Source organism: Manis pentadactyla, chromosome 17, assembly GCF_030020395.1.
Source record: "Manis pentadactyla isolate mManPen7 chromosome 17, mManPen7.hap1, whole genome shotgun sequence".
NCBI classification, from domain to species: domain Eukaryota; kingdom Metazoa; phylum Chordata; class Mammalia; order Pholidota; family Manidae; genus Manis; species Manis pentadactyla.
The window spans coordinates 39371074-39386446 of NC_080035.1; the positions used below are offsets into that span (position 1 = coordinate 39371074).

The following is a 15373-nucleotide window of genomic DNA, read 5'->3' on the forward strand; positions in this document are numbered from 1 at the left end:
ATGGAAGTCCCAATTTCAGTTTAAGTGTCTGAGCCTGTGTTATGCCAGTTTGGCTCTGGAGACCCATGCATAGTCTAGAGGTTAATCTGAGACTTACGTGGATTCACACAGAAGTAAGGGGATCTCTTTCTCCAGCCCTCTTCCCTCTAAGATTCCCCCATACTTTCTGGCCCACAGATACTCCTTTCTCTGACTCTCCTGTTGAGAAATACAGGATTCTTACCAGTTTTAGCGACTTCTGCCAAGTAGCTCTATGACTGAAGCCTACCATTGGGACAAAGCCATGAGAGAAAATAATGAAAGAAAAGAAGGAATAGCTCACTGTCCTTTTTCCCCTATGGATTGACCCTTCACAATCTGCTTGCTCTTTTAATTTTGATTCTGGAGTCTTTTATAGCTGTTTTCTGTAGTTTGCTCAGAGCTTTTAGTTGTACTTAGTGAATGAGATAGGTTGTAGTGGGTTTATCTCACCATAGTGAAAGAAAAATTCACTGATTTATCTGGAGGTTTCCTTTGGGACACAGTAAGAAAGACAAGTTGACAGTTCTCTTTCTGTGTAGCTGCCCTCACTCCTCCTGGGTCACAAGAACCCCAGAACTTAACTACACTTAGGTGTGGATATGGAGCAAGGCTTCCCACTAGCTTGGGATTCACCCAAAGACTGAATCCAACCACCCAGCTCTTAGGTCAGGTTTGGGAGCAGTTGATTGCCAGTGACTTATTTTAGTGGCCTAGATATATGCATTCAAGTAACTCTTTTTTGCTATTATGGGTTTAAATTTACTACTCTTGATATCAAGGCTAATTTTAAGCAAATCTATCAAAAAATAAGAGCAAATGAAGAGCACAAAAACTTAACACCCTGAGGACTAGCACTTATTCTTAAAGAGCAAGCCATGTATGGCTCAAAACCAGGTTCAAAAATGAACCAGGTTCAACCATGAGTCCATTATGAATCAAGGAAGTAATTACAAATTTGTACAAAGTCACACAATGAGTATTGGCAGGGCCTGAAAATTTATTTACTCATTCATTCAACAAATATTTTTTGAGCACTGAAGGATGCCAGGTACTGTTCTAGGCATCAAAATTATCTTTAGACAGAAAAGCAAATTGACTGACTCTGAAATTTGTTGCAAACCTCTGAATGAGCAATGCTTCTCCCCTCTTTTATGCTATTACATTGTTATTTCTACAATCCATCTTTTGATTTATTGCAATATATTTTTCTGATTTGATTAATGCACTTTATATGAGACTGCAGTGCAGTCATGCATATTCCCAAGTGTACAAAATCATTGATTTGTTGTCATGATGATGGCTTGGTACACGTATGACTCTTCATTGAATTCTGCCACTATGTGACAGCTACTGGTAATTAAACATACAGTGAATGTGTACGGAAATCTTAAAGCAATGGAGCTAAGTCATGATCACTATCAAAACCTAAAGAAGAGCAGGATGCACTAGCCCATCCTCTCAGCCGTCTTCCCCCTTCTCTCCCACTCCTCCCTGGAGTGCAGGAGGTGTGCACTGCAGTGTCCCCTGGGCAACAGCCCACAAAAGCCCCTCCCAGGATCAATAAGCTGACAGTAGCCATCCCGACTCATCAGCCCGCTCTCCCCACTCCACTGACTGAGCTGGGTTTTCTAGGTCTCCAAAAACTGTCATGCATATACACTGAGAAAGAAGGGTAGGGACTCCCCAATTCACCTGAGCATTAAGCCAACAATGAACATTGAACAATATGCAGCTGGCTGAGGGTCAATTTGGATGCTCAGCAATTTATAGCCACTGCATTGGTCCTCCAGTTTGACAACTTTGGTCTTTCTCCATTCTTTCCAAGGTCCTCATTTTCTACTGATAACCTTACCTTACATGAGTGCTTGGTTTGAAGCCATTTAAAAATAGTTTCAGGTGCCATCATTCCCTCAGTAAACATGTTCTGCAGGCCAGTTCTGTGCCAGGCACTATGTTAGGCATGGGAATAAAGAACAGAGAAAGACAGAAGACAGAAGTCTCTAAAAACACTCAAGAAGACATACCCCTGGGTCACTGGCAGCCTTGTTGCTACCCTAGAGTCCTTTTGTGCCCCATCTTTTTCACAAAGCCCTGCCATCCGCTGAGGCTCCTGTAGAGTACACTAACTCATAATCATCCCATCCCCTCTGCCACCCTTCCTCTGCCTCAGGAAGGGAAGACTGCTACTGAATCCTGCCAAAATTTCTTGGGTCACCATGTTCATTAAAAAGAAATTAAGTCCAAGATGTAATTCCTGCTCCCTCAAAGCCTAGAGCATAACAAAGAGCTTATTTCACAGAAATTAAAAGCACGGAAGTTACAAAAATACTAAATTCGGATTTTTCATGTTTCCTAGATCAATGAAAGCAAGATGTTCTTCCCATGGAAATTAATTCAACTTTAATTCTATTTATATTAATGGTCTATTTTCTTAGGGAAGAAAGATAGCACTTCAGGAGAAGTCTCTAAAAACTACCTCCCTTCCCCCTCCCTGACCCCTGCAGAAGTTACTGAGTTAGTCTTTGCTGATGAATGTTAAATTCCTTTAATTTGCCCTGACCCCGCTGACAAGGGCACCGGCCCCTGTACTGAGTGTAACACCACGCACCTCTCCTTCTTACCACTTACCACAGCTGCTATGTAGCTCTTATTCATGTGAGTCTTTCACTAACGTCTGTTTCCCCTCCTAAACTGTAAGTCTCCTGAGACGAAGGACTGCACTTTCTCTTCTTTTTCCTTCTTTTTCTTTTTCTTTTCATTTATTTCCTCCTGACCCTGATATCTCCAGTGCCAAGCACAGTGGTAGTATACTAAAGATTCTTCTTATTCAACAATTATCTGTAAAGGAGCTAACTAATTACTGTCCATGTCTCCACTTTGAGAATCTAGGGGACACACCAGATGGGCAATACAGTGCATAAGGATATTCTTTAGTATTACAGATGGCAAGAGCACCCATACGTGCATTTTAGAACTTACCAGAAAACTGGATACACTAGGTGTTCGATTCATGCTTAATGAGCTGGTGAATGATCGATTGGTTGATGGGTTGATCAAGCATGGGCTATCAGGAGAAAATCACAACCTCCAAGGACTTCCTCTGATTTCTGAGTCCAGGAAATAAAGGCCTGAACCTGGTGGCCCCAGAATCTTTCTTAAATAAAGCAATTCTCAATCTCTGAGGTCCCTGGGGAAATGATAAAGCACTGGGACCTGGAGGAGCCAGGCGCCAGGGATGAGGTCGGGGGGAGAACCTGGAAGGTGGCCCCAGCATGGCTCCACCACCCCAGGAGAGTACTTAACACTTTCAGTCATTCCTTAGAGTTTCTAAATTTCCAGGACTAGCCTGGATTTAGGAGATTATGGGTAAAACTCCCAGAAAGTCATCTCACTCCTAGATATTAAAAAGTCCTGCAAGTACTTGAAGTCACAAACCAAATGTCAGTTCAGTAATAAAAATTGTCCAGTCCCAAGTATTAATCAGAACTGTGACCTTAATTTAGAGTGAAAAACTTTCTCCACTTCCCAGCAAGACCCCTGCTGCATGCCAGTCCTGATGTTTGTAGAAGGGGCGTGGGCTTCCTGTTCCTTTTTTCCTAACTGGAGCTGTTCACGAGCCACCTGCCTGCCTTGAGATGGGATGTGTTGCTGTTCCCTCTCCCTCCCTTACCTCCCTCGCTTCATCTCCCTTGCTCTTACTTATCTCCTTCCCTGTTTCTTCTCTGTCTCTCTTCTTATCTTCTCCTCCACCTGCCAGACCTGTTTTTGAAAGAAAATACAAAATGAATGGGGGCAGAATAGTTATTACTTGACTGGTACTGTCAGCAATGGCCTCTCAGTGTCTAGTCTGGAGAAGTGTTTACCGGGGATCTTTCCCCATGGGGACACTTCCACACTCTACACATTCCCAAGCATTGGGCACCTCTCCTGAAGTTGTCTAAATAAGGGCAATGCATTCTACACCGCTAGCCACTGTGCTCCCTCAGCCCCCGTTTGCTGGGAGGCATACGCCAAACAGACTTTTCCTCTTGGAATCCCATTGCCTTCCCAGAGAGGTCATCTTGAGCAGAATTTTCTAAACTGTATATTAAAGACAACTGCAAGCGTTCGTAGAAAGAATGATACAATGAACGCCCATGTACTAGTCATCCAGCTCCAACAATTATCAACATTTTTTCTACCTTCCTTTTTCCCCTGGGGAGATTTTAAAACAATTCTCAGATTATCTGTGTTTCACCAAATAGAATTTAAAAAGTCTCCAGACCAGCTCTTTCTCCTGCATGCCACTTGTCTGGCCCAAAGGAAATATTCATTTACTCCATGTTCTGACTGACTTTGGGGTGTAGATCAATCTCTGCCCAGCAGCCATGCCCCTTCGCTCTGCTGCCAAAACTATTCAATGGTGCATCTCTCTTGCCATCTGGATTTCAAAGGAAGTATGTTGGAGTGCACACCCAGCTGCAAGAACTACACAGTAAGCATCACGGGCGGACCCAGTGAAGCCCTTCTCCTCAGGCTTGGATATAGGAAACAGCTGTTATCCACATCCCTGTCCCTGTAGAGGATAGGATGCACAGAGCGTCCACTCTCTAAAAAAAAAAAAAATCCTACAGACAGCTCACTCCATCTCCTACTCTCTCGGTAATTTTCTATCTTCAGTGGATGAGGTAGTTTAAGAGACTTCTGCCCAATTTTCTGATGCATCCTTAGTAAATTCTGTATATAGTCCAACATATCCATCAGGATGTAGCAGTTACTGTGACTTGGTATCTTGCCCAAAACTTCAATTTAATATTCTGATTTAACTCAGTTCCGCACGAGTTTCACATATGCTTAGCTGTATTTGTTTCAATGACATCAAGGCTACTAAAATTTTAATTGATCTTCTAATACTTTTATTATCCTAAATTACAGGTATTTGTAAACTTTTCCCCTTATATAATACCAAGTCACCTTACCTGAAACTAACCTGTCAGCAGTAAATTCTTATTGGTTTCCCATTTAATTCTATTAGTATTCTTAGTTTTGAAATTAAAACAAGATTATCCACAGAAGGGGCCATGCTCATTGACACTAAATATGATTAGTTTCTGGAAAAGTGATTAGTTACAATTATGTGCTCTTGCCACAGTTCCACGGAGATTTTCAACTTACTTACCCATAATACAGCTGAAACTAACTGAATCACTGTGATAATGAATAAATTCTCATTCCATTGATTAATCTCCTTCATGTATAAAGAAACATAATATGCCAAAGTGGGAGGCATAGAAGGCCATCTTAGCTCTCTTCCTAAGTTTTACCCTCAAAGAAGTTTAGATTAATGTGGCTGGTCATTGAAGCCATTTTTCCCACAGGCAACATTACCTAAGTTCTGCCAGGGACTTGAGGAGAGATTTGGGTCATCATTTTCTCCTTCCCCAAGGTTTGCTGATCTGCATGAGATGACAGGCAGGACAGCGTATGTTGCTCCCTTCTATGTGCATCAGGAGAGATATACGAAATGCCCAGAGCAACCACAGATGGAGCATCAAAAGTGTGTGAAAAATCCAAATGTCTATTGATAACAGAATGACTTGATTGTAGTATATTAATACCACACAAAGTGTTAAATACACTGCAATGAAAATGAAAAATCACAAGTATTAAAATGAATGAATCTCAAAAGCCTAATGTTGAGTTCAAAAATAAAACACAGTAAGTAAATAGGAATAGCTACACATACAGCAAAATCATGAAGAAAAGCAAGAGAGTGTTAAGTACACAATTCAGGACAGTGATTCACTCTGGGAGGGAGGGAGCTGTGTTCCAGAAAGAGCAAACAGGGGCTTCAGGATATTGTTCTTGTCCTATTTGGTACGTGCTAGGTTGGTGAGTATATGGATGTTTCTCCTCATAATTCTGTTAAAGCACAAGTACATATTATTTTATATTTTTTTCATATATATTACACTTACCAATTTTTAAAGGTTAAAAAAATTTCCAGGGAAAGGAACTAGTCTAAACAATTCAGGTTGATCAAGTTGCTGAATCAATAATAATTTAATTCTCCCCTTTTACCAGTATGAGGCACAAATTCTCAAATTAAGCTCAAGGAAGATGATAAAGGAAATAATACTATGTTACTTGTTATCTGAGACTTAGATACTTATGAAGTACACAGTGACCCTCTGGGTCACATCACACAGAAATACACCACGCAGAGTCGTGATCAGGATTCTTTGTGAACATTCTCTGGGAAAAAAACTACCATCTTACTATGAGTGAACTGGAGTCATTCTCCACCTTTGCTCATACCAGGGCTCCCTTATCACTGATATCCTGTGGTCGACAGGAGAGTACAGACGTGAGGCAAAGCAGAATTAACTGTTATTCCCAATTCCACTGCACATTTATGTGACCTTGGGCACGTTCCTCTATCTCCCTGTACCTCCTTTCCTTCATCTGCAAAATGGAAATAACGCTTAAACTGCAGGGCTGGGGAGGTGAAGCAGCATGATGCATCTATGGCGGAGAGTGCTAAAGCACTTGTCAGGGACAAAACTGACAGCTGTTACCCTCACGGTCTGCAACAGCATCATTACTCACCCCCTTGTGTTTGGTAGAGAGGAAGAAGTAAATGCATCTAGTAAGCAACTTTCAAAAACATGGTTTAATAAGAATTTGAAGGGCTGCTCAGAGCATCTTTTAGTCCTATAAATTTTAAAAATTCAGTATATTTAAAAGAAACTGAATTACTAATTACTAATGCAGACACAATAAAAATCCTGTTATATTTATATGTTCATACCCTGAGTACCTGAACTAATAAAATGGTAAGAATGGCTATTTACATAAATTCACAATCCTAAATTAGACCTTTAATTTCTGTAATAAAAAGGAAAGTGGTTTATGCAATTTCCTATTTTTATTTTCCTACATGGAATACAGTGGATCTAACATAATGTATGACTTTGTGAATACTTCCAGGGTTACTAATATTTTATCTAATATTATATCTTATGTTTTTTGACCTCTGACCTCTGTTGATACTCCCAGAACCTCATGAGCAATGCTCACTATGATCATCCTTGGTAGAAGTGGGACTAAAATGGAAGGTAAATCATCCAAGGCTAGAATTTTTCAAAGAGGCCTCTGAGGGTCACTAGTGATTCTTTTCCATGTATAGTTCCCCACTTAAATAATGTTTCTTAAATATTTGATTCATCAGGACTGAACTGTTTTATTTTAAAGTAGATCACTAGTAAACACTACAGAGTATGAATGTGACCCTAAATTCTTTTTTTTTCCACATTGTTCATTATATCCATATATATATTCTTACATCCTCTGGGGAACAACAAAATGGAACGACAAGAATACAGAAGGAAATTATGAGACAATACAACTTTAAAAGACAACAGAGGTAATTTGTTGACAGAAGAAGAAATAGGAAAACATTACTTTCAAATTAAATTGAATCGTTGCCTTAATATTTACAAAAGGTGATAAGCATTTGAAACCAAAAATATGTATACTTTCCTCAAGGGAGGAAAAAGAAATATTAGAGGGAGTCAGGATCAGGTGAAGATCAGATTATGAAAAATTTTAACACATTAGAGCAAACACAGGAGGGTCAGGATAGGAATGCTAAATGGGCAGGAAAAGATTTAAACAGTCAGTGGAAGCAAATAAGGAAGAGTCACTGGCAAAAAGAAACATCACACCCTAAGCAACAAAGAAGGCCATAAACTCACCGCGTAAACTTTCATTCAGAAGACACAGCACCTAGAATTGCTATTCAGTAATCATTTTAAAATACCAAATGCACCAACTTTCCTGTGTCTACCACCAAAATCAAGTCTTTCCTTCTCAGGGGAGGAAGTCTAACAACTTAACATCTCCCACTCACCTGCCAAAGGAAAAGTGCTTTCAGTTTCCAATTCACAGCAATAGTTTCCGATACTCCAACAGTCTCTATTCTTTCTCTCATCCCTGCTACCTACCCATGATCCATTTTCCTCTTCAACATCAGTGAAATATCTCTAAAATGCAAATTTGATCCTGAGAGTCTCCTGTGCAAAATTTCTATTCTATTTCTATTGCCTACATGTAAAGCCCAGGTAAAACCAAATTTCTCAGTTCAAGATTCTCCTTGATTCTCTATTTGTCTTTCCACTCGCCTTAGCTTTCATTCTGCAATGGCCCTTGGTCTTTCAGCTAGACTCAAACACTCACAGCCCCGAAATGACCTGACTGCTTCTCTAACTTTGTGTCTATTTTACAGTCTACTTGGAATGTCCTTTCTTCCCTTGTCCATCTGGGAATTCCCACCCTTCATGACCCAGAATCCTCTGAAAAGCAGAGAGCTTGCTTTTCTCTTCTTTGCATCCCCCTGGGATATAGCAAAGTGTCCGGAACAGAAATGGGGTGCAGTCAATGCACATCAGATGCATAATGAGCAATGTTCAAAGATTTTATTAACAGGTTTCTTATTTTCAGCGGCCACTTCAGTTCAGGGTAATTCTGCTTTCTTATTAGTAAGATGTCATGACTTTAGGCACCCTACCAAAAACATTTCAAAATTGAAAAGTGGCAAGGAATAATGGGTTGATGAGGGGGCGTGAGGAGAGGAGAGAGAACAGTGGATAGAATGACTGCCTCTTACTAGTTGCATGACTGGGCTCAAATTACGTAAAATTTCTCAGCCTCGATGTTCTTATCAGCAGAATGGTGATACTCTTGCAGGGAACTGTTATGATTACAAAACGCAATTGTGAAACTGCTTGTTTGCTTCTTTGCTTGTTTGTTTGTTTCTAAAGCCCTCACTTCTCCTCTATTACAGATTACTTATGGCCAATGAGTTCCCTCATTTGTGGCCTATTTTTATCCCTTCAAACAGGTCAGGGTTATTACATTATCCTCCCCAGGACTTTGGTATTGCAGTAGCCCTTGAGATCAGAGTCATAGGTAACTGGTAGCATTAAAAGGTTAAGAATTTGTTCTTAATCAAACAGGAAGACAGTAATGGTACTACAAATAGAACCACATTTTTTATATTCTCATTTCCTTCCATGGAAATGAGCATACTTTTCATTTGCTAATGAACTACACGAAGGTCATAGCCATCGTCATACTGAAATAGACACTCATCAGGTAATGTGCTACAGAAGTGTTTATAGGTGGAATAATTATTCGATCAATCAACTCACTATTAAGTGAGTGCCTACTCGGCACAAGGCATTTTGCAAAACCATGTGGCAGACACAAAGAAGTACAGGACACACTCCTGAGTCTCAGAACTCAAAACAGATAAACATGCATATTGAAAAAATAAACAATTCTCTTTCATAATACAGTACCTAAAGGGCAGCTAAATAGAATTACCCAAGAAAACATGAATGTTTTTAGCAGCTGTGGTGTATCAATATATTCAATGATCCAGCTTAAAGAAAGTTTTGTGGGATGGTTAGGTATAAGCTCAAATCTTCAGCCTGGACTTATTTACTCATTCATTCATTCATTCAACTGTAACGGATGGCAAAATGTTTACTGACACAATTCCGGGAAGTCATAAACAGCCATACCTACCCCGATGGTGAGTGTGGTGGGGAGGGACACGGGTTGGGGCAGCATGGTATAAGAGGAAAACCAGATATTAGACATCCCAGCCTCCAGAACTGTGAGAAGTAAATGTGTGGTGTTATATGCCACCTGGTCTAGGCGTTTTTTCCTAGCAACCCAAACGGACTAAGATGAAAAGAGGCAGCATGATGTGCAGATGAACATAAAGGAGAAAGGACAGTTATCGGACGAATGCTTTCTGGAGCAGTTTATAAGAAGAAACAGGCTCTGGAGGGAGTGAGAGAGACCTAGGTCAAAATCCTAACTCCTCATCAGATGGGCTCCACGACCTTGGGAAATTAAACTTAAACTCTCTAAACCTCCTACTTTTTAGGTGTGAGAATGGGAAACCTTCACAGGGTTGTCGTGAAGATGAAGTGGAATGATTACTGGAAGCAGAGTGTCTGGCACATGGTAAGCATACAGTGTCTGCTATCATTATCATTGCTGACGTTGATATTATTGTTGGTGTTGCTTTTGTTAAGCAGAGACCTGAAGGATAAAGAGCAGTACGCTAGTTAACAAACATGAGGCAAGTGTCCCAGTTAGGAACTTCAGTGCGTAAAGACACAGAACCAAGAAAGAGCATGGGGTATTCAAGTACCTAAAAGAAATTCATCACAAGTAGAGAAAAAAGTGGGAGGGTTGAAATCAAAAATTATTCTGAAGTGGTAGAGAAGGCAGTGGAGATGGCGAGTGATGGATTGCCTTGAGGAATACTTTAGAATTTAGGAATTAGAGATGGAGGTGGGGAGAGAGAGTAGAGGAGTCAAGGATAACTCCAGATTTCTGATTTGAGCAAGGATTGTTGTGTCATTCTTTGAGACAGGTAACACTGGAGGAGGAGAATCTTAGGAGAGCAGCTTAGGAGAGATGGTGGATTCGTCCTGGTTGTATTGTAACGGAGGTGGGATCTCCAGGTGGGAATACCTACTAGGCATAGCGACATATAAATTGGAACCTCACAAGAGAGAGCTGTTTGAGAGTCATCAGCAAGTGGATGCTAGTTAAAGCCAAAAAAGCATTTGCAACCAACTAGAGAATACGTACAGAGCAGAAAAAAGGAACAAAATAGATAATGAAAAAGAAGATTGTGTAAGAAATAGGTAGATTTTTTTAAAAAGACTAAGAATTAAGTGAAGGAAGACACTTTTCTAGAATGCCATAATAATTGAAGAGCAATTTTATTTCTTACACAAATCACATCACAAAATTAAATGAAGTATATTCTTTCTGATAAACTTGCGGAAAGTTTTCACCCCATGAGATTACTTGCTAATATCTGCAGTGTTTATCAGGTGCCCAACCCTATGCTAAATACCTCACTGAGGTTTTTTCATTTGATCCTCACCTTTGGAAAATAAAGAAACTAGGTTTAGTGAAGGTAGGTAAATTGCCACAATTAGTAAGTCTTAGAGCTCAAATCCAAACCCAGGAATCTGACTCTGGAAGCTACGCTCCTAACTCCTACCTAATTCAGTGCTTATGAATGTAAGGGTTGAATGGGGCCTTACAAAGTCATCTACTTCAAATCTCTAAGTCAGAGGAATATTCCCTCTACATCTAATTGATATAATGCAATTCATGATAAAAAACACAATATCTCAAAGGCCATCTTATTTGTTGTTAAAGAAATCTGGTTCCTTGTATAGAGACAAAATTATACTCCCTATGCTTCTACTCTTTTGAACAAGAGAACAAAAGAAATGAGGGCATAAAACATAAGGAAAACAACAGTAAAAGTCACTAACAGAATATCAAAGCTAAACAAAATAGTGCAAAACAGAAAATAAAGACAAAAATTTGACTTGTGATACAGAAAAAGATTCTAAATAAAATACTAATTAATTGAATCCACAAGAAGTATGACAAGTAGGGTTAAGCCCAGGAATACTAATCACATCACAAATTAAATGAGATAATCCATATGATTATATTAATAGATGTTGAAAAAAATGCTTGGAAGAAATCAGCAATTATTTCTTGAAGATACCTACACTGCAGGTGGGAACTGAAATTGGGCAGCCACTGTGTCAAGGAGTAGGGAGGTTGTTCAAAAAACTAAAATTAGAAATACCATACAATCCAGTAATTCCACTTCTAGGAATTTACCCGAAGAAAACAAAATCCCTGATTCAAAAAGATATATTCACCCCACATTATGTTTATTGCCACAATATTACAGTAGCCAAGATAAGGAAGCAACCAAAGTGCCCATCAATAGATGAATGGATAAAGATGTGGTGCATGTACATGATGGAATATTATTCAGCCATAAAAAAGAAAAAATCCTGCCATTTGCTACATGGATGGACCTAGAGGGTATTATGCTAAGTGAAATAAGTCAGGCAGAGAAAGACAAATACAATATGATTTCACTTATTTGTGGAATCTAAAACCAAACCAAACCAAAACAGACAAAATAGCAGTAGATGCTGATAGTGACTGCAATAGGGGCGGTGAGGACTTGATAGTATGGGTGAATGTTGAAACCACAATGTTGTTCATGTGAAACCTTCATAAGATTTTATGCCAGTGATACTTTAATTTTTAAAAAATAGGATTAAGGGAACTGAGGGGTATTATGTTTAGTACACATGGTGTGGGGTATCACAGGGAGAACAGTGTAGCACAGAGAAGGCACACAGTGGGTCTGTGACATCTTACTACACTGATGGACAGTGACTGCATTGGGATATGGTTGGGGACTTGATAATATGGGTGAATGTAGTGACCACAAATTTTTTCTCATGTGAAACGTTCATAAGAGTGTATATCAATCATACCTTAATAAAATATTGAAAAAATATGGGGTTAGCTGCTTTAACTTCAGCTATGAATAAAATACCAATTGCCAAAAAAAAAAAAATAGCAGTAGACTCGTAGACACTGAGAAATGACTGGTGGTTACCATGGGGGTGGGGTTGTGGTAGATGGGTGGGGAGTTGAGTGGGATAAAGGGGCACAAAAATCTCAATCATAATATAAGTTGGTCATGGGAATTATAGTATAGCATGGAGACTACAGCCAATGATTCTATAACATCTTCTAATGTTGACAGACAGCAACTGCACTAGTTGGCATGAGGATTTAATAATATGGGTTACTATTGAACCACTGTGTTGTATACTTGAAACCAATTACGATTGTATATCAACTATACTTCAATAAAAAAAAATACAACCCAATAATTTTACATGTAGAAATTTACCCAAAGAAAACAAAATCTCTGATTCAAAAAGATATATGCACCCCTATGTTTATCACCATGTTATTTACAATAGCCAAGCTATGGAAGCAACCAAAGTGTCCATCAAAAATGGATAAAGAAGATGTGGTGTGTATACACAATGGAATATTATTTGGCCATAAAAAAGAAATAAATCCTGCCATTTGTGACAATGTGGATGGACCCAGAGAGTATTGTGCTAAGAAAAATAAAGCAGGTGGAGAAAGACAAATACCATATAATTTCACTTATCTATGGAATCTAAAAACAAAATGAACAAAACAATAGAAGACTCATTGACACTGAAAAGTGACAGGTGGTTACCCTGGGGGAGGGGTTAGGATAGGTGGGTGGGTGGGTTGAGAGGGATAAAGAGCCACAAAATCACAATCATAATATGAGCTGGTCACAGGGATGGAAGTGTAGCATGAAGAATACAGTCAATGGTTCTGTAACATCTTTCTATGTTGACACTGCCCTAGTTGGGGTGTGGATTTAATAATGTGGGTAACCGTTAAATCACTGTGTTGTACACTTGAAACCAGTAATAAGATTGTATATCAACTATACTTAAATTTAAAAATTTTTAATATAAAAGAAATAGAAGGAAATTACTTAAGAGTGATACAGACTATTATAAAAAAACAAACTACAAAGATCATAATAAATAGCTTAAATCATTTTCACTAAAATTAACAATAAGGCAAAGATAGTACCAACCTCTATATTTCTCATTGTTTAGATTTTCACTTAATAAAATGAAAAGAAATCAAATAACTGGTAAATAATACTAGGAAAAGAGCAACAAGAATTTCTTTACTTGACCCATGAAATTCTAGTAGTAAGCTGTACTAATAAGGGAATTTGAGAAAATGCCTTGATGCAGGATAAATACACAAAATTCAAATGCTTTTATCTAGACTACTAGTTACCAATTATTATTTGAAACAGTAGAGTATTCCATTCACATTATAACTTACCTAAGAGTTAATCTAACAAGAAAAATACATGACTATCTGAAGAAAGCTACAAAATATTATAAAAAAGTATAAGAAAAGAACTGAATAAAGAGACAGACCATGTTCTTGGATGGGAAGACTTGGTCTCATAATGTGATCAATCTCCACCAAATGTAAGGCAAGTTCAATCACAATTTGACATTGTCTTTGTCAAAGCTAAGCAAAATTATTTTAAATTTTATATTAAAAAAGTAAACAAGACAACTATAACAAGCAATAAAATCTCTAGTCTCAAACTACCATTAAAATAAAGCACACTGTAACTATTAAAACTATAAAGAGTACTGAAAACCACTTTACAACCAAAACAGTATAGATTTGCATAAGATTAAAATAGAAAAAGAAAGTAAAGAAATATATCCAGCTTATATAAGAACTTAATAGTATTACAAAATTTGTATTTCCATTCAATGAGGGAAAGGATAGGATTTTTTTATGCTAATATTAATCTGAAAAAAAATTGAAGTCCTATTAATATCATATACAAAAATAAATTTCATATGAATTAAAGATCTAAGTGTAAAAAGTAAAATAAAGCTAAAGAAAAAAATTTTTTAAAGAGTTGTGTAATCTTGGGATGGTAGAGAACTACATGAGCAAGAAAGAAAATCTAGAAGCCATAAAGGGAGAGAAACCTAACATGTTTGTATCTTTTTTTGTAATTATATGACAGGAGATATCACAAACAAAGCCAAAATATAGACTAGGGAAAAATATTTGCAACTCATAAGACAGGTTAAGAAGGTGCAGTGAACATCTGTAGTTTTTGATGGCTTAATTCTTTGGAATATCTGCCTGCATTTAACAATTTAGCGCATTCTGAACCCACCTTCACACACCAGAAGTCAGAAAAACCATTTTCCCAGTCCCCTTGCAGACGGGCTGCAGCTGTGTCAACCGTGTTCCGCCAATTACAGGCAGCTGCAGGAGTCTTAAGATCCAGAACTCACCCACTTGGGGCAACAGACTCTGCAGGGTTAATTGATTTTGCAGGGGATGGTGGCCGCGGAGACCACAGGGGTCATAAGGAGCCTTCTCTTCACGCCAGTTCCGCAGTGCTGTTCTGGGTGTTCCTGGAAACTTGGCTGCAAGCCTGTTTCTCAAAACCTTCCACTGATTCTATGAGCTGCTCAATATGCTTCCACAAACTCATGTTGCCCTCCTTATCAAATGAAAGCCCTGACCAATGCAAAGGATTAATAACCCTGATATAGGAAGAAGCTTCTGTAAATTGGTTTTTAAAAGAAAAAAGACAACTCAGAAAAAACAGGCAAAGCACCTAAGTAGGAAATGAATAAATAAGTAAACATTAAATATAGGAAAAGATGCTTTCCTCACTAACAGCTGAGGATATTCAGGTTTCAACTAGACAGACACCTCCTTTTCACTCATTGTCAAAACTTACAAAGAGCAGTAAGATCCTGTGTTAATGAAGGCACCAGAAAGGAAAATCCTCATACATTGCTGATAAATATACCATAACCTTAAAGCAATCTGACCA

The 15373-nt window shown here is 38.5% G+C and overlaps 1 long non-coding RNA gene across 1 annotated transcript in view; it reads right to left on the minus strand.

The window, feature by feature from the left end:
* The window catches only part of LOC118916741 (uncharacterized), a 58285-nt gene that overhangs the window by 33097 nt on the left and 9815 nt on the right, over positions 1-15373 (minus strand). The window lies entirely within an intron of this gene.